The sequence below is a fragment of the Pongo pygmaeus genome, chromosome 4, assembly GCF_028885625.2.
Source record: "Pongo pygmaeus isolate AG05252 chromosome 4, NHGRI_mPonPyg2-v2.0_pri, whole genome shotgun sequence".
In the NCBI taxonomy this organism is placed as follows: Eukaryota; Metazoa; Chordata; class Mammalia; order Primates; family Hominidae; genus Pongo; species Pongo pygmaeus.
In genome coordinates this window covers 59,154,026-59,173,898 of record NC_072377.2, presented here as the reverse complement: position 1 = coordinate 59,173,898, position 19,873 = coordinate 59,154,026, and the positions used below count along the sequence as shown (strand labels likewise).

The 19,873-nt window shown below is 39.7% G+C and overlaps 1 protein-coding gene and 1 non-coding gene across 6 annotated transcripts in view; both read left to right on the top strand.

Annotated features, from left to right (window-relative positions):
* ARL15 (ADP ribosylation factor like GTPase 15) overlaps positions 1–19,873 on the top strand; it is a 427,836-nt gene that overhangs the window by 385,456 nt on the left and 22,507 nt on the right. The gene's annotated exons all lie outside the window — the stretch shown is intronic.
* LOC129037660 (U6 spliceosomal RNA) lies at positions 14,357–14,460 on the top strand. Its single transcript, XR_008502895.1, has one exon. It is a non-coding gene; the product is annotated as a U6 spliceosomal RNA (small nuclear RNA).

The window sequence follows — 19,873 nt, the reverse complement described above, 5'->3', positions numbered from 1 at the left end:
GGGAGAAATGAGATATTCTTACCTGTCTGTGCTTTGGATGAAGTGGCCGGGGCGGGGCGGGGGGGGGACTTTTTCCCACCGTGGCTGCATGTTCTCCATGGCTTCATCTTCCCACTAGACAGCCCTTTCTTCCATAGTCCCAGATTCCACTGGGCAGCCCCTGCCATGGTCCCAGGTCTCACCAGATGGCCCTGACTTCTATGATGTAGTAAAGACACCTCCTCCCTGCATCGCTGCAGCCCTGTGGGCGTTAGTGGCTTCCTGCAATCTCTGAATGGCTTTACTATCTTGATTGAGACTTAGTACTTCTGTCACCTGTGTAACCAGTTTTCTGTATTACATTCCTTAGCTTGGAATAACTGGAGTGGTTTCTGTTTGCCTGATACAATAAGATACTTGGATTGTGATGATGTATCTTCTTTAGGTGTTTTTAAAATGTCTTTATTTCTGTGTATAGTTAGTAAAAAGAAAAAAGACTAAGGACATAGAGGTTCATAACAATATATAATTGGTAGACCCTAACCCTTGTTTTAGTCAGAGAATCCCTCCTATATTTACGATACATATTTAAGTTCTTTGTAAGATATCATTTGAAAAACAGGTTTCACTGGTTAAAAACAAAGTTTTTTTTGTTATTATTTTTGTTTTTTTTAAAGACAAGGTCTTGCTCTGTCACCCAGACTGGAGTGCAGTGGTGTGATCAGTGCTCACTGTAACCTCGAATTCCTAGGCTTCAGCAATCTTCATGCCTTAGCCTCCAGAGTAGCTAGAACTACAGGCACATGCCACCATGCCCAGTTAAAAAAATAATATATATATAGTACAGATGAGTGTCTTGCTATATTACCCAGGCAGGTCTCGAACTCCTGACCTCAAGTGATCCTCCCACCTTGGCCTCCCAAAGCACTGAGATTACAGGCATGAGCCACTGTGCCCTGCCCCAAACCTCACTTAATGTATGAAAGGCCAGGCACAGTGGTTCACACCTATAATCCCAGCACTTTGGGACACCAAGGCAAGAGGATCAGTTGAGTCCAGGAGTTCAAGACCAGCTTGAGCAACATAGCAAAACCCTGTCTCTACAAATAGTAACAAAAATTAGCCAGGCATGGTGGCATGCAGCTGTGGTCCCAGCTACGAGGGAGGCTAAGGTGGGAGGATCACTTGAGCTTGGACATTGAGGCTGCAGTGAGCCATGATCGCACCACTGCACTCCAGCGTCGGTGACAGAGCGAGACCCCATCTCAAAAAAAAAAAAAATTTTTAAAATAGAATTATGAAACTGTGGGTTGTTAGATGTCTCAAGTTAGGAAGTAGCACAAGAAACAAATAAAAATTCAAGAAAAAAGTTGAAGTGTCTGCAATGTAGGACAAATGAAGAAATTTTTTTTAATCTTGAAAATTGAAGCTTGGGAGGAAACAGATTTTGTTAAAGCAGTAGAAGGAGACTTCTGTGAAAATGCTAAAAGACGCTTATAAGCACCTTTTGAAGGAGTTGAATTCTTTATTGTGTCTAATATGTCTAACAACAGTTTTCTAATTTGAATGTAATTCCTTCCTTTCTCTGTAAATTTATAAATATTGATTGAGGTATTTGGGGCTCCCTAATTACATTGTATTTGATAAGAATTTAAGGAAAGACCAGGAGCTATTAAAAAGAAGAGAGCCAAATGAATGTATATACCTCCTCCTTGGGAGAGAACCAAAGTCCCTGTGCACCCTTGTTAGGCCAAAGACAGTTTGGTTGCTGTCCAGATTTGGGAGGAGGGGCGTGGGGAGTTACGGTGAGCAGCCTTTAAGTGAGAATGGAAAATGAAAAACAGTGTGGAACTGGCACTGAGTAGAAAGAAAATTGGACTAAATGTTAGGAGCCTAGGTTCATGCCCTCAACCCTCCTAGCCAACTTTGGCTTTAGTCATTCTCAGTCTCCTTAGCTGTGAAATGAGAGGGTTGAAATAGATGATTTGTAAGTCCCCTTCTGGCTCAAAAATTCTGACTCTAAGAAGATCTTTTCTGTATCAGTTCTTTGGAATGAATCTTATTTTCAATTTCTCTAAACAGTTTTAAAGTGCTGTTTAGAATAATTAAAGTAACACTAAGAAAGGCTTGAAAAGTAATCAACAAAATTGGGAATATCTCCCATAATGTGGCTTGTGTGACAATCTGCTAAAATTTTTTAAGCTAATAAAAGTATAAGACAACACCAAATGAATGCTTTTTAAGAAAGCTAAGGAGACATAATGGCAACTTTCCAAAAGCTGCTAAAGCTCTCAGTCTGCTCCTCCCAGCTGTTACTTCTCAAGGTGCTCATGGGCCTTCGGAAATCTGACACAATGTCAGACAAATACCTTTCTCCCGACACTTTTATTACCTCCTTTTCCTGAAAGTCATAGTCTAACGCCAGGAAGAGAACTTATAGTCATGTCTCATTTGTCTTCAATGTTCTGCTTTCTAATTGAAAATTTTCCTTCAGCGGTTTTTCAAATCAGATCTTAAGCTTTAATTACAAGTCGTTATAAGTCTTTTAACTTTACAGTGTTTACCTGGTCTGAAAAATAATCAGGTTTTTTTTTTTTTTATTTTTTTGAGACGGAGTCTCGCTCTGTTGCCCAGGCTGGAGTGCAGTGACACAACCTCGGCTTACTGCAAACTCTGCCTCCTGGGTTCACGCCATTCTCCTGCCTCAGCCTCCCGAGTAGCTGGGACTACAGGCGCCCACCACCATGCCTGGCTACTATAATCAGGTTTTTAAAAATATATTGTTTAAAAAATAAAACTTAATAAGTTTTTTAAATATTATGAGATTTTTATTTTGACATGCTCAAGAATATACCAGAACCGAAAGAATTTCATTTAGGTTGAAAAGAATCAGTTTAGGTTACTAGTAAAGGAGATGCCTTTAGGTAAATCATGCTTATTTGAGAAAGCTTTGTGCATTTGACAACCTATTATATTTGTGCATCTGACAACATCCAGCAATTATACAGGATGTATAATTCATCTGTAGAACTCAAAGATCATTTTACCAAGTAGCCCTTCACCAACAAGGGGGCAATGGGGTGGGGACAGGGAACAGCCTGCCCCTCCAAAGCAACTGCGTCATATTTTATGCAGATGTAAAGTTTTATGGTCTTAGCAAAAATCAGACCACAAATACAAACTTGTGTTTCAAGTTGGAGAGGCAAAAGGACTTTGTTTCTGGTGTGGGAGGTGATTGTTTGTTTTGAGTTTCAGGAGTTCCATCCTGACTCACCCTTACCAGTGACAGCCATTGAAGACCAGAGCCCGAATGATGAAGGGGCAGTCATTCTCCAAAACTTGCTTGCCCTGAGTTTGAAGTTCCCTGTCTCTTGAGAAGACTTCTTTAGGGTGTAGATTATAGACTCGCCTCAAAAAGGCCACTTTTTAAAAATTAATCATCAAAATAAATGAAAGCATGTATAGGTCACTTATATTTTCTGTATAAGTTTCTCAGAACATGCTCTGTATACACTGGTTATTCAATAAATGTCAGTCAGTCAGCAGCATTTATGGAGTGCTGCTCTACTTGAAATGCTCATAAAGGAAAGTGAAAGTCCTCGAGGGAATAGACAGTTTTCAGATTGTTTTTCTCTTGTGTTTCTGGTTCAGGATCTACACAGCTCAGTTGTCAGCACAGATGGAAAAGTGGCTGTCCTTTTCCTATGGAGTTGTTGTTCACAAGTCAAGCAATATTCCATCAATGCATCGCTACAGATGTACCACTTGTTAAAATATTGACGTACTGGCCCATCCATTTGAATGCCACCTGTTTCCTCCCCTCTGGGACCTCTTGGGCTGCTCCACAATTCCACAACCAAAGCAGTAATTCCTGGCTTGGTAGAGAGCCTCTAGAACTGCACTACAGCACTGCCACCAACGTTCATTCTGGTTGGTTAGTGTCCATGACATACCCCATCTTTAATATCTTAAATGTTCCCCTTGTACTAAACATTATCTACACAGAAATTTAGGGGACATTCAAGAATGATGCCTCAAAGCTAATACAGTCATTGTCATTTAAAAAATAAGAAGACATTGGAGGACTAAATGAACTGGTACAGTGATCCTTTTGCAGTGAACTATTGGATTCTTCTCCTGGTCCTACGGCAGAGACCAGGCCTGAATCTTGTTTGTATCCTTATTACTAAACACAGGCAAGGGAACAGTGAATGTTAATTGAACTAAACGGAACTGAATATAGACTTCAGACTTAAAGGAGAGAATGGAAGCTGAGATGGCCATACCAGAAACACAAACTAAGGCACACCAGAAGACAGTCTTTTCATTACCAAGTGGCTGCCAGCTGAGGGTCAATAATTAACTGACAAAACACATGGTGCTACACTACAAGTTAAGTAAAACAGGAAGTAGTTTGATGAGCAGATATTGATGGATTTACCTTGTCGCTAAGGTACATATTGCTTTCAAGGTGTACATTAACTTTCGGTGCATAGCTCTGGTATGTCTGCAAAACTGAATTCTAGAAACTGAATTAGACATTTTTTGTTTTAAAAAGGAAAGAAATCTGAATAGTTCAGTGTTGAGAAGCAATATGATGGCACATAGTGATTGTCAAACTGCTCATTCCTGGTAACGCCAGCCTTGCTTTAGTCAGAGCAGTCTGCTTTTAATGATTTTTTGTTTTGTTTTGTTTTGAGATAGGGTCTCTCTCTGTCACCCAGGCCGGAGTGCAGTGGCGCAATCTCGGCTCACTGCAACCTCCGCCTCCTGGGTTCAAGCAGTCCTCCCACCTCAGCCTCCCAAGTAGCTGGGACTACTGGCGCACTCCACCACACCCAGCTAAGTTTTGTATATTTAGTAGAGACAGATTTTGCCATGTTGGCCAGGCTGGTCTTGAACTCCTGACCTCAAGTGATCCACCTGCCCTGTGCTTTTAGTGTTTTATAGGTGTTATTCTGTCACTCTCTGAGTGAAGTCATCTACAAAAATTAGTTCATGTTAAGTTTTACTATTCTCCATTATAATTAATGGAAAAATAAAATGTTTCTATTACTGGAATGTAAGTTCAAGGTTAAAAGGGGAAATGTCTAACACATAGGTTTTTGTACTTACATACTTACAATAGCTAGAGGGGGGACAGTATATACCCATGGGTAAGAACATGGGTCCTGAAGTTTCACTGACCAAGGGCAGAATGTCAGTTTCTTCACCTGTTAGCTGCTTGCTCTTGAACAAGTGACTTACCTCTCTGAGCCTCTGTTCCTATATGAGTTAAATGCAGGTGATAATACATTACCTGACAGAGCCGTAATGAGAATTAAGTGATGAAATGTTTCTGTATTAGAGTAATACGGTTGCTATAAAGCCTACAATCTCAATGTCTTGCCACTGTAAGTCACCTCACAGTGCAATGTGGTCAGTGGGGGCACTCTGCTCCTTGTAGTTATTCAAGGACCCTGATGTCCTCTATCTTGTTCTGCTCTCCTCTAGGTCCTTGGGGCCACTTTATTCAACCACTTATGAAAAGGGAGAGAAGGACTGTGTGCACAAAAAGGGGACATCACAAAAGTTTAGTTTGAGCCAGGCCTAGAGGTTGTGTACATCAGTTGTGCCCCTACTCCCAGAACTCAGTCACCTGGCCACAGCCAACCCTGGCAAAGGCTGTGAATTGTAGTGTAGCCTTTTGCCCTGGAAGAAGAGGAGGACACAGATATTGCTATGCACTGGCTGTCTAAGGCACTCACCACAGTGCCTGGCATGTCGTAAGTAGGCAACTCCTTTTATTTATTTATTTATTTATTTATTTATTATTTTTTAATAGAGACAGAGTCTCACTATGTTGCCCAGGCTTGTCTCAAACTCCTGGGCTCAAGTGATCCTCCCTCCACAGCCATCCCAAAGTGCTGGGATTGCAGACATGAACCACTGCACCTGCTGGCAGATACTTTTTAAAAAAAAATTCCAGAAGCACCAGGCAGCAGCTACAATGATGCTCACCATTTGGCAGTTGCTCAGTGACTGTGCAAATTATCCTGAACCCATAAAAGCACTCACTTTGTGTTGAAGAGCCATTTTTTAACAAAATGACAAGAACATATATTATGAAAGGCAACCAAGCAAGATATACACCAAGTTGAAACCACGAATGAAAAACATAGTGTGAGACCCTATCATCATGTCTTCAATTACCCTCCAACCCTACATATGGGGGGAAAGTTTCTAAAATTGGGCTACTCTACCAAAAATAAAATAATAATTTGGGTAAAATAGACCCCCAAAAGTTATGAAGGTACTTATGGGAAGGAAGGATTGTTCAGGGCTTTAGCATGAGACTTTCATTTTTTAAAAAAAGTTATTCACATATTACAGCTTTCTATTAAGTAGTTATAAATTTTATTCATAAAGCTACCAATTTTTGAGCACCTACTCTGGGCAGTCACTCTGCTAAATACTTTACCTATATTTGTGCCCAGTCTATACCCAAACCCTTCGAAGACAGCTGTTATTCCCTTATTTTAAAAAATTAGGAAGCTAAAGACATTTACTGACTCATCAGTTCAAGATTACTTGATTAGCAAATGGCAGGACAGTGATCTTTCTAGCTCAAGTTGCACAGCTCTGATACAAAGAACAAAAGCAACAACTCAAACACCAATGTTACTGGTTGCTGTGAGAAACAAGTGAGCTGATCCATGGTATTCCAGGTACCCAGCATGGAATAGTAGGTGCTCAATAAAGGTTAGCTCTGTATGCCTCCCCTTGTTCCCTCCCAGTTGCCATTCAATAGAAATAGACCATGGCAGCAGCTGCTACAAGTCTTTTGCCTTAATCTGAGCTGTTTATTCCGAGTGCACACACAGGCATGCTCAAACCTTTCCATTTGTTCCTTTCCCATCCTGTTTTGTTTCCCTCAATCACTTTCTTCTCACTTGTATTATTGTTTATAGAAAGCACTAGGTTGATCTTTTTTCTTGTCTTCATAAGAAAGGTAAACGTATTTCTACTGCTCTGCACTCCATGGAGTGTGAGTTCCCTTGGCAGGAGCACAGATAATTTTACAAGGGGTAGCTGGTATTACATTTGTAGATTCTACCATGAATATTTACGGTTCTGCAAACCATTCTGCATTCATTTCAATGGCTTCCCTAATTCCTTCCAAGTTGAGAAAATCTGATGGGGAGGGCTTTGCTATTTACTACTCAGTATATTGGATAACACCTTTGGCACACACCTCATAGACTTACGATGTAGTATTTGAATTTGTTAAGGAAAACTGTATGACTGCTGATCTTTGCAATATGGTTCCTGTTTTCACAGAGATTGGCAGTGATCTATAACAAAAGCCTTGATAGGGAGGTGTTATGAGGGGTGTATTATGTCCTGTACAGTTGCCCAGTGAATGTTCACTCACACCTGGTGTTTATAAGATAAACCATTGAAATTTTCCTTCCCAATGACAGACAAAACCAGTGGAGGAAATAAAAAGCCCAGTAGAAATCCAGAAGTTATAAAATAATTGTATATCTCCTTGTACTAATTTTAATTGTGTAATTAGATTGTAGATTTGTGTTGTTACTTTTCAAGTTTAATGGACCTTCAAAAATAATGCAGCTTTTTTTTTTTTTTTTTTTACTGTCAACCTCACCAAATTACAAGATATATTTCAAAATCTCATCTCTTTTGCTTCCAGATACTCAGACTCTTTTATTTCATTTGCTAACTGTCAATGGTCTGTGTGGCATTACCTTAAAGCCAGATTTTAAGAGCTTCATATTTATTAGTGTGCAGTCTCTATTTGCATTTTTAAGCCTGTCAACCTTGGATAATTGTTGAAATTCTGCTGAGTTTGAGAAGCTTTATTTTTCATGTCCCCCCAAATCTAAATCACTCTCGTCTCTCATTATCACATTTATGTAAATATTTTTAGATTATTATGCAATTGACAGATACCTTTAAAATGTCTGATTTCCGACTGGCAGCAGTGACTTAAACTGTAATCCCAGCACTTTGGGAGGCCAAGGTGGAAGGATCACTTAAGCACAGGAGTACGTGACCAGCCTGGGCAACATAGTGAGACCCCCCCCACCCCCGCCATCTCTACTAAAAATAAAAAAAAATTAGCCAGGCATGGTGGTGCACATTTGTTGTCCCAGCTACTCAGGAGGCTGGGGCAGGAGTATTGCTTCAGCCCAGGATGTCAAATTTGCAGTAAGCTGTCATCACACCACTGCGCTCCAGCCTGGGCAACAGAGTGAGACCCTGTCTAAATAAATAAATAAATAAAATCTGCTTTTTCTAAATTGGTTTTCTGTATTTTCCTTCTCTCGACAACTTCTCTGCATTATTTCTTAATTCATTAGTAGTTATACACTTGGGCATCTAGTGTTCTTGGCTGTGGTACAAACTGAAGCCTCAGCTATCTCATGGCCATATGTTCTTATTGCATATGTCGTATGATTTCTAAGAATGAGAAATTCGGAGCCTCTTTGAGCCTCAGTTTAAGATAGACAACTCAGAATATGAAATATGTGTAAGCACAATACTGCCTTGTGTCTATTTACCAAAAGCGTTTTGAGGAATGCAGCTTCAGTTTTGATTGCCAGTGTATTCCTGGCAGACTCATAAAAATAGGGAGCAAAAGGGCCCCCTTCACCCCTCTGGTGAAGGAGTTTGATAGATGAGGGATTAGAGCAATGTTAAATCCTTCTAGAGGCAATGCAAAGAAGATATCCTGCAGCTTGAGTATCAGAAAAGGTTAATCTTAACTGCTCTTCTCAAGCCAGAGACTTGAAGAGCACTGTTTCCTGAATCAATAAGGATTTAAGGAAATAAACTAGTCACATTTGTAAAAAGAGATCTATTTTCTGATGTGTAGTCCCCAGAATGGGAGCGGGAGGTGGGGTTGTTTTCTTAATTTGTCTGCTCTGTGAAGGCAGAGACTTTAGATTTTATGTGTTTGGTTAGTGCCTACAGAGTATATGTAGATGCCTAATAAACACTGTGATGATAATGTTGAGGGATTGAGGCAACGTTCTCAATTTGAGCTTCTATTTCTGAAGAATGAAACCCTTGTCTAAAAGGTGTCTGTATCTTATCTCCACTAGGGGCCCATCCAGGCTTGAGCCAATGGAGTAATTCTCCATCAAATCTTCTGTGTTCAAATTCCTAGGAGAATTTTTTGATGATTCAATCTATTGGTATGTTTCACTAACCTTCATATCTGAAGTGATATCAGAGACACACTTAATGAGTGGCAGCTCTCAAATAAGTTACTACAATTGGACCTAAAAGGCTTTTCTCAGGCAAGTCCAGATATCCACTTTCCCTTATCTGCTTACTTTCAGGGGCCTCCCAGAGAACAAATGGCTGGTCCTTTTCCAAGGGGACAGATTTTCCTACCTGATGCTTTTGTTCTCCAGCAAGAAAAGAAAATGAAAACTGTTGTCTTCCCCTAGGATATTGAATCCAGAGTAAACTGAAGCTTTGTGTATTTCTTTTGTAGTGGTTTCCTTCATATACATATATAAATAGAGTGTTTACTGAATATCGGAGGTTTGGGCTAGAGGTAAACCATCTCTTTGATATGCAGAACAAAATGAAATGGTAAAACATCAAATGTTGAGATGTTTGAAAGAGTTTCCTACATAACCTGTCAGGTCTTAATTTGCTCAGAGTAATGCCTTGGGCCTTCTTGTGTTGTTAATAGCCTTTAGGGGAAATTATGTTGGAGGCTGTATCAATCATCTGGCCTTTTTCTTGTTTCATACAAGATTCCCTGTACCCTTATCTTTCTATCAGAATATTCTAGATTAGCTGTGTATTTGCTGGGCAGACTTAGTACTGATGCCTTAAAAGAACATGTCACCTGCCCCTGTCTTAGTAGGCACTTTCCAAATAATAATAATAATACTTTGTGTTCTGAAACCTGATTTTCTTTCTTTCTTTCCCCCCAACTTTTATTTTAGGTTTAGGGGGTTACATGTGCAGGTTGTTTTCCCTGCAGCAGGTAAATTGTGTGTCGCTGGGGTTTGGTTCACAAATGATTTTGTCACCCAGGTAGTAAACATCATACCCAATTGGTACTTCAAGTCTCACCCTCCTCCCACCCTCCATCCTCAAGTAAGCCCTGGTGTCTATCGTGGAACCTAATTTTATATTTCTTTTATTTATTTGTTTATTTTTTTTGGTATTACATTTTGACTCTTCACCTGGCCACAGCCACGTTGAGATTAAGGTATTCTCTGAATTAAATCTGTTCTGGGTATTTTATGAGTAAGTTTAGAATTTCAAGTCAGGTGCAGTGCCTCACGCCTGTGATCTCAGCACTTTGGAAGGCTGAGACAGAAGGACCGCTTGAGCCCAGGAGTTCAAAACAGTCTCTCTACAAAATATAAAAATAAATTAAAAAGCCAGGTGCAGTAGTGCGCGCCTACAGTCCCAGTTACTTGGGAAGCTGGGATGAGAGGATCGCCTGAGCCCAGAAGGTTGAGGCTGCAGTGAGCCATGACCATGCCACTGCACTTCAGCCTGAGTGAAAGAGCAAGTTTTAGAATTTCTGTCTTGGAATAGAAACCAAATTGGGAACCAAGAGGCGAATCACTTAAAGTCACCTGACAAATCAAAAACCAGCTTGAAATCAAGTCGTTTCTCTTTCTTACTTGCTGCAATGAAATTTAAAATATATGTTGCCCTGGTTGAGACTGTTTGTCTTGGATCAACATCATTCTAAAGAAAAAGGTAAATTTGACAGGGATGCTTATTTTACATTTCTTCCTTTCGCTTTTTCAAGTTTTTACAACTAAAATAAATGAATAGTGTGACAGCTGGAATAGAAATCTCTTACTGATTGGGCCATAAAAGTGGGAGCTTTCAGAAACAGCCTATTCTCCACAAAATAAAATAACCTAGACATTGTCCAAACTGTTTAATGCTAGACTTGAGAACTATAGTTTTAAAGCTTCTTTTGCTGTGGATTTATTATCATTTATAAATATTATGAATTTTCAAATGAGTTAGCAACTATCAAGACAGGTAAATCTCACACCCTCTTCTGTGTTCCCACAGCCACTTTTATACATACCTTGTTATAATTATTGTCTTTTTCACCCAGTAGCCTACGGTTTCTTTGAGGGCGGTATCAGGTCTTGTTTATCTTTCTCTCTCACAGCACAGTGCCTTGTGTGTGATAAAGCCCCCAACAAACTGAATTAATAAAAACTATAGATCATCCTGCCCAGCCTGTTTTAGGAAGTATTTGTGTATCTCCTCCCCCAAGTAGTTTGGTTTGGTCAGCTCTGTGCCCAGCATCTCTGCTCAGAAGGCAAGGACAAGGGAGGGAAGGAGGGACTGAAATTTCTTTGGCTGACTGACCGGATGCAGTGGCTCATGCCTGTAATCCCAGCATTTTGGGAGGGCAAGGTGGGTTGATCACTTGCGGTCAGGAGTTCGAGACTAGCCTGGCCAACATGGTGAAGCCCTGTCTCTACTAAAAATACAAAAATTAGCTGGACATGCTGGCACGTGCCTGTAATTCCAGCTACTTGGGAGGCTGAGGCAGGAGAATTGCTTGAACCAGAGACGTGGAGGTTGCAGTGAGCCGAGATCACACCATTGCACTCCAGCCTGGGTGAAGAAGCGAGGCGCCATCAAAGGAAAGAAAGAAAAGAAAACAAAGGAAAGAAAAAGAAAAAGAAGATAAAAAGAAAAAAGAAAAGAAGAAAAGATTCCTTTGGCTATTCTCATTAGCAGCTCATTCAGTTCCATTCAGTGAACACTCTGAGCATCTGCCCCACTTCAGGCCTTGCTCCAGATGCGGAATTCGCCAAGATGAGTGAGAGGGTCTTCTTTGGGCAAAGCTCTCTGAGCCTTGAGGTCTGTCTTCATCCCAAAGAATTTGCACTCTAGCAGGGGAGAGGGGAAATGAATGGACGAATATTTATGTATTACTTGGGTTGAGGGAGCAGTCAATTCTTCAGGGAAGGGAGAGCAAGGAAAACAAAGAAGAGAAGTGACGGGAAGGGAAGGAGGTTCCAGAATGGATCAGGTGGATAAGTAGCAGTCTTGAAGTGTGAAAATTAATACATGGTATATTTGGGGAGACAGCAAGCACTTTAGGGCATAGTTTCAAGTAGGGTTGGGGCTTAAGTTGTTTAAGTGAGAGGAATATTTTTTTTCCTTAAGGCTTTCTACACGATTTAGATTGTGAATCTTTGGAGGATAGACTGCTATACCAGCAAGCTTTCCTCAGAGAAGGAGATCAAAAACATTGGGAGATTTACATGTAATGAACTAATACAGAACTATAAATGTGTGTGTGTGTGTGTGTGTGTGTGTGTGTGTGTGTGGGCCCGTGCACTTGCTAATTTCACTTCCCTTTCCTTGTCCTGTCCAGTCTCTGGTATATATAAACAATGAACTGATTAAAACACTCACAGAAGGGAAGAGGAGATAAGGAGGAAGAAGAAAAGTTTATGTTCGTTCTAAACCCTCAGGTGCTGTGATTTCAGGAGGGAAGAGGCTGTTTATAAGTAAATAAATATACATACACATATAATAATTGTACTTCACCTGTATATATAATAATTGTACTTCAAGGTAGTGTGAATACTTGCAGTGATACAGGTTAAATACCATTAGAGTGATAAAACCAAGGGACTGCAGGATCTCAGAGAAGGAAAATCTCACCTCAGCTCTGGTGATTAGAGACTGAGAAGTAGCATTTGAATTGGGTCTTAAGCACAGATAGAAATTTAGCTGAGGCCATAGTGGTAGTAGAATAGTGCCAGGTACTATTCTGAGCACTTTAATATTCTAATTCAATCGAGCCTCACAATGACCTTGTGATATAGGTATTATTGTTCTTGTCGTTATTATTATACCCATTTTCCAAATTAGAAAACTATGGCCTAGAGCAGTTAAGGGACTTACCCAAAGCCAAACAGTTAGTTAGTAATGAAAAGGGGATTTGAACAAAGGTAGTTTTGGCTTCAGTCCAGTTAACTAGCTAAACTGCCACTCACAAGAAACAGGACGGACGGCCTTCTAGGAGAAAGAAATGTCTTGGGCAAAGAGCTCATATTTGGGAAGGGCAAGGTGAGTTCAAGGAGTGACTAAACTCAGTTTGGCTAGAAAGTTAAGGGGATAGGATCTGTGAGTATTGAGAGATGACAATCCTGCTTTGTTTTGTTTTGTTTTGTTGAGACAGGATATCACTCTGTTGCCCATGGGGAAATGCAGTGGTGCAGCCTTGGCTCACTGCAACCCTGCCCTCTTGGGCTCAAGCAGTCCTCCCACCTCAGCCTCCCAAGTAGCTAGACTCCAGATGCATGCCACCATGCCTGGCTAATTTTTAAAAAATGTTTTGTAGAGACGGGGTCTCACTCTGTTGCCCAGTCTGGTCTTGAAGTCCGGCCTCAAGTGACCTTCCTGCGTCAGCCTCCAAAAATGCTGGGATTACAGGCGTGAGCCAGCGTGCCTGGCCTGACCACCCTGTTTTGAACTGTAGACTTCTCATGCATCTTCCTGCTTCATCTTCCTAGTACTTTATGCCATTGTCTAACACGCTACATACTATTTTACTGGTTTATCACATTTATTTAGTCTCCCTTCATTAGAATGTAAGTAGCTAGAAGTTTGGGATTATTCAGCTTTGTTTACCGCTCTGTCTTTAGTCTTTAGAAGAGTATCTGGCATGTAGTAGGTTCCTGTTGAGTATCTGCTGAATGAATGAATGGATAAGTTGAATCCAGATCACTGAGGGTTCCACAATACTCTAGCAATCTTTAGTCTCTTGGAGACCTCTCATGGTATGTGGGAAGCCACCAATCAGCCTTGATCATATCAATGTGTCATGTGTCTGTGCATTCAGTGCTGCCCTTTGGAGGAGGGGGTGCTGCAAGATTATAGTGGAGAAATATAAAAACATTGAAAGGATTCTGTGGTTTGAAATGCTTTGTTCTACTTGCAATACTCTCAAGGAGTGGGTGCTGATGTGGACTGAGTTTTAAGGGACTTCAGGAGGCATTGCAACAAATCCCATCCCAACCCTATTATAAGTACCTAAAGTTACGTACTGTTGGATTTTACTTCCTATTATTAATCACTGATTTTTCATTGAAAACCGCTTTTTTGTTGTTAGTACTAGCTCAGTATGCAGCATACTAACTAACAAGCAGCATATTTCCACTGTACACAGGCTCTTGGGCCAGACCACCACCATTGTGTCTTGCCCCCATAGCTTGGACATATTCTTTAACCTGTCTAAGCTTTGGTGTCCTAGCTTCGAAAAATGGAATAATAATAGTACTTTCCTCAATGGACTGACGTGAGGATTAATGAGTTAATATATATATTTTTAATCTTAAAACAGTGTGTGGTGCTCACTTTGGCAGCACATATACTAAAATTGGAATGATACAGAGATTAGCATGGCTCCTGTGGAAGGATGACATGCAAATTCTTAAAGTATTCCATTAAAAAAAAAGTCTGACACATAGTAAGGTATATAGAGACTTCGGATTGCTGGAAGGAATTCTTGGAAAGGAAGGTGAAAAAGACATAAAGGCAGATTTTATTTATCTCACAGTTTGGCCAGAATCCTGTAGCTAAAGACACCTTAACTTTACTGTTTTTAGATTCCACCATCACTACCCTGAAAGATTATTCTGGAGAGTGTTGTTGGATTTGATCATGTGGCATTAAAAATGCCAGATGACCGTATGTTCTCACTCACATGTGGGAGCCAAGCTATGAGAACACAAAAGTATAAGAATGACATATTAGACTTGGGGTCTTGGGGGAAAGGGTGGTGGGTGATGAGGGGTAAAAGACTACACATTGGGTACAGTGTACACTGCCCAGGTGATGGGTGCACTGAAATCTCAGAAGTCACCACTAGAGAACTTATTCATGTGACCAAACACCACCTGTCCCCCAAAAGCCTATTGAAAAAAAGTTAAAGGTACTTTGGAGAAACAAACAATTAAAAAAATGCCAGATGACATCTAACATCTGATCTATAAGATAGTAAGAACTGGACGGTACAGTTAAAATCCTATCACCTGAAAATATCACAGTCATGGGGGAAGGAATGAGGGAGAGAAGGAAAGAAAGGACGAAGGAAAGAAGGAAGGATTCTGAAAAAATGATGTTGTAAGCATCATTCATTTTATATAGTAAAACAATTGAACAATCCCTTGGATTTTGCTATAAGGGACTTGACCTACTGAAGAATTTCTTTTTACTGTGATATTCTTAAAATGTTTTAAATGAGTGAACTTCAGTTGAAGTTTCTCATACCAAGGCAATTCTGATAAAACTGGAGTCCACACTCTATGGTACAATTCAGAAGCCCTCAAAATAGTAAGAATGATTGAAGATTGGTGGCTTTCAATGAAGCTTGGTGTATTCTGTTAAGCAGTTATGCCAAGGAAAGAAATAATTGAATGTTATTGTTCAACTCCAGATGGAGATATTACTTTATTTTTATTTTGTCTATACAGTCCACTGCTTCTGTCTACAAAGTACTTAAAGTGACTCACATGAAAATAGTAATAATAAAATATTGAAATACAAGAAGATCAGAACAAAGAGAAGGCAACTATAATAATGCTCAACCCTACTCCAATTGGTCGAATCACTTTTCCAATTGAGTTTCATATTTGTTCCTCTGGGTTTTTGAAAAATGAAAGGGCAGGGGAATCATGATCTGTGACATATTATTTCTCATTATGGAAAAGAAGGAGAATGTGTCTTCCACAGGGAAAATAAAAGCTGTTCAAGCATAATTCTAAGAAGATGTTTTCTTTTGTATATATATATATTTTGTTATTATTATTATACTTTAAGTTCTAGGGTACATGTGCACAACGTGCAGGTTTGTTACATATGTATACATGTGCCATGTTGGTGTGCTGCACCCATTAACTCGTCATTTAAGGCCATAATTCAAAGAAGACGTTTTCTATAGAAGACATTGAGTGATCTAATGAGTAATTCACAACATTGTTATAGTAAGCGTAGTTTTGAATTTCTTGTGGCCTTTTCTTACGGTGGCATTAAGTAACGTTGAGACCCTAGTATTGAAATGCCATAAAGTGATTTGGTAGCCTTCAGCAGGGTATACTTGAACTTCATTCAAGGATAGCATTAGACATCCTGTAGAGGAAGATGGATGATCTGGCCCTTTCAATGATCTTCTCCAAAGATTACTTCTCCCAGGAGATCTGATAAAGAGCAGGGAGTTGGAGATTTCATTTCCTGTCCGGGCCTGAAGAGCTGGTACCACTAATTCTGGAAAATCCACATATAAACATTGCAGCCCTGTGGGCAGTTGTTGGATTTTCATTATGAAAGTTAAGAATCCTGAGGGTCTTCTGGCCTGCCTGAAAGGTTTCCCACCTTCCAGAAACAGACAAACTGTTATAAATTATTATTGACTTAAAATTTAAATCCCCAAAGTGCTTAGATAAGATAAAAATCCATATTTCTTAACTATGATGGTTAAAAAGCAACTATATTTATCTGCGGCACATGAGTAGATACTATTATATGAGGAGCATGTTTATATTGTCAGCTATTGTGTGCTTTCCATTCATATAACTCATGTTAGTCGAGCTTCTACTGTGAGCCAGGTTACCTTCTTGGATGTGTCTCTGCATACAGTGTATTTTTATTTCCTTAAATTCTCTTTTTGATGTGTTCATGTGTATGTTTTTATGTTTTTGTTTTATTTTATTATTATTTTTCTTTTTGAGATGGAGTTTTCACTCTTGTTGCCCAGGCTGGAGTGCAATGGCGTGATTTTGGCTCACCGCAGCCTCCACCTACCAGGTTCAAGTGATTCTCCTGCCTCAGCCTCTCGAGTAGCTGGCATTACAGGCATGCGCCACGACGCCTAGCTAATTTTGCATTTTTAATACAGACGGGGTTTCTCCATGTTGGTCAGGCTGGTCTCGAACTCCTGACCTCAGGTGATCTGCCCACCTCGGCCTCCCTAAGTGCTGGGATTGCTGGCATGAGCCACTATGCCCAGCCTGTATGTTTTTATTTTATTAGTTTTTTTAAAATACAAAAACTATAGTCACTTATTGTTTTAAGTCCAATTATTCAGAGATACATAAAGATATATAAAAGTTAATAATCTTTTCTCTCTTTAATCCCCAAGGTTATTATCTAGTGTTATCAGTTTGATGTGGCTTCTTCCATACCTTTTTCTGTGCTCAAATAATTTTCTTAATTGTTCAGAGCATATGTCTAAAACTTCAATGTATAATATTAGTGATTTTTTTCAGTGGAGCCATATTTATTTTTGCTGGCAAGCAGGAGACATTTTCCCCTAATTATAATTGATTTTCTATAGTGTACTTGTTTGTTTGCTCTGTCTTGAGGGAAGGGAGGGGAAACATTGTTATTACTCTCCCGAATAATTTAGCAGCTGAAGACTCCACCTATGAATGGAACTTCTCCTGTTCTGAACAGGACCAAACTTGATGGGATATGATAAGCATGTATTTTTTGAATGATGTCATCTTCCATCTGATGTCAACTTTTGTGGATATGCTCATTAATTTTGAGACTAGCTCCAGTGTCACAGTATCAAATCTGAATACATCCTACACACCCTTCTCAAAAGTCAATGCTCAAATATCCTTTCATTGATCTTTTGTCAAATAGGGAAGTTATCTGGTTTATAGTATTACTTCCTGTGCATTTAGTGAGTATATAGAATCCCAGGAACAGCATGACCCTAAAGTTGCAAAAAAGAAACATTTTGAATATCTGAATACAAGTGGATCCCCCCTTATTGACAGAGGATACATTCCAAGGCCTCCTGTGGATGCCTGAAACTATAGATAGTACCAAACCCTTTACAGTTGTCCCTCAGTATCCACGGGGCATTTGTTCTGAGACCTTTCTCAAATAACAAAATCTGAGTCAGTGAAAGAAAATGGTATAGTATTTGCATATTACCTATGCATATCCTCCTATATACTTTATTTCTTGATTCCTTATAATACCTAATATAATGTAAATGCTGCATAACTAGTCATGCTCTATTGTTTAGGGAATAATGATGAGGAAAAATGTTCATTACATGTTCAGTACGTGTGCAATTTTTTTTTTAGTATTTTCAATCCACAGTTGGCTGAATCCACAGATGTGGAACCCATGGATACAGAAGGCCTACTATAGATACTATATTTTTTTCCTATACATACATGCCTATGATAAAGTTTAATTTATGAATTAGGCACAGTAAGAGATTAACAATAGTAACTAATGATAAAATAATTGTAACAACATACTGTAATGAAAACAAATGTGGTCTTTCTGTTTTTCAAATTATCTTTTTATACGGTACCAAGGAAAATGAAACCATGGAAAGCGAAAGTGCATGTAAAGGGGGACTATTGTCTATAGTTATGACATCATTTTTGTGCCTGTGATGATGCTTGAGGATGAGAAGTCTGAAACAAGATAGTTAACTGTTGAAAAAATAGGACTGCTTTATGTGGCAATCTTAGATAGCAGTCGTATCTGAAACATTTATAGATGCCCAAAGCAATATCTGAAATACTGCGTGTAGAGGGTCTCTTCCATATTTCAGTTATTAGGCATTGCTCACACAGAGAGTAAGATCATATTAAGGAACTCGGCCAGGCGCTGTGGCTCACACCTGTAATCCTAGCACTTTGGGAGGCCGAGGCAGGCGGATCCACGAGGTCAGGAGATCGAGACCATCCTGGCTAACAAAGTGAAACCCCGTCTCTACTAAAAATACAAAAATTAGCAGGGCGTGGTGGCAGGCGCCTGTAGTCTCAGCTACTCAGGAGGCTGAGGCAGGAGAATGGCGTGAACCCAGGAGGCGGAGCTTGCAGTGAGCTGAGATTGCGCCACTGCACTCCAGCCTGGGTGACAGAGTGAGACTCTGTCTCAAAAAAAATATATATATATATATATTAAGGAACTCTTAAGCCAACCTTTCAGCCTTCTTCTCCATGCCCATTCCCTCTAGTCTGCCCCCACCCAAGAAAACCAAATACACAGATGCTTACATACACATTTGTCAAAATCTTGACTCAAACCTGAAGACCAGTAACTATAGATATGTCATGTATCAGTAGGATATCACCACAAGGTATGCCTAAGAAAGCCAACTTCAGTATTCCCATTTTACAGATGGGAAAATAGATGGAATGTGGGAGGAATAGTAACATGGAGAAAATAGTTTCAAGGTATGGTGGCCATGTAGTAGTTAAATGAAAAGTAAGTCCCCTGCTAGGAAGCTGTACTTCTTGCTAGCCTCAATGAAACCATGCAAGGATGGCCATCCTTGCATGGAAACTTAAAGTAACCTGAAGGAAGAGGCAGCAGCTTCATCGTATCCAGTTGGTTAATCCCCTCTCTGTCAATCACCTGCATACAAGCTGAATAGACTATAAATTCACATTTCTGGAGCCACATGGTCAAAATAGCACTTTATATTCAGTGTGAAATTCTTAAAATGAAACCCAGCTGGCAGATGGGAAGGACTGGGGTGGGGAGGAATATTGAGTGTGCAAGGGTTTCATGATTTTCCAGAGAGCTTTTTATGCTTTGTGCAGATATAGGAATATTTTTAAACATCTATGATGCAGCACAAATGAATTTCTTAAATCTAAACTATGAGTCTAATTTATAATATTTCATAAAAACCATTAAGATAGTTATGCAAGCCATTGCAAATTCAGCCTTGCCTATAAGGATAGAGTGATTTGCTCATTTAGGGAACTCTTTTCAATTCCTCCATGAGTGTTAGTTAATATATTATGTCTTTTAGTGCTTTGAATAAGTCCTTTGCTTAATAACATACTTTGTGAGAAAGTGAGAGGAACAAGAAAGAGAATAGTTA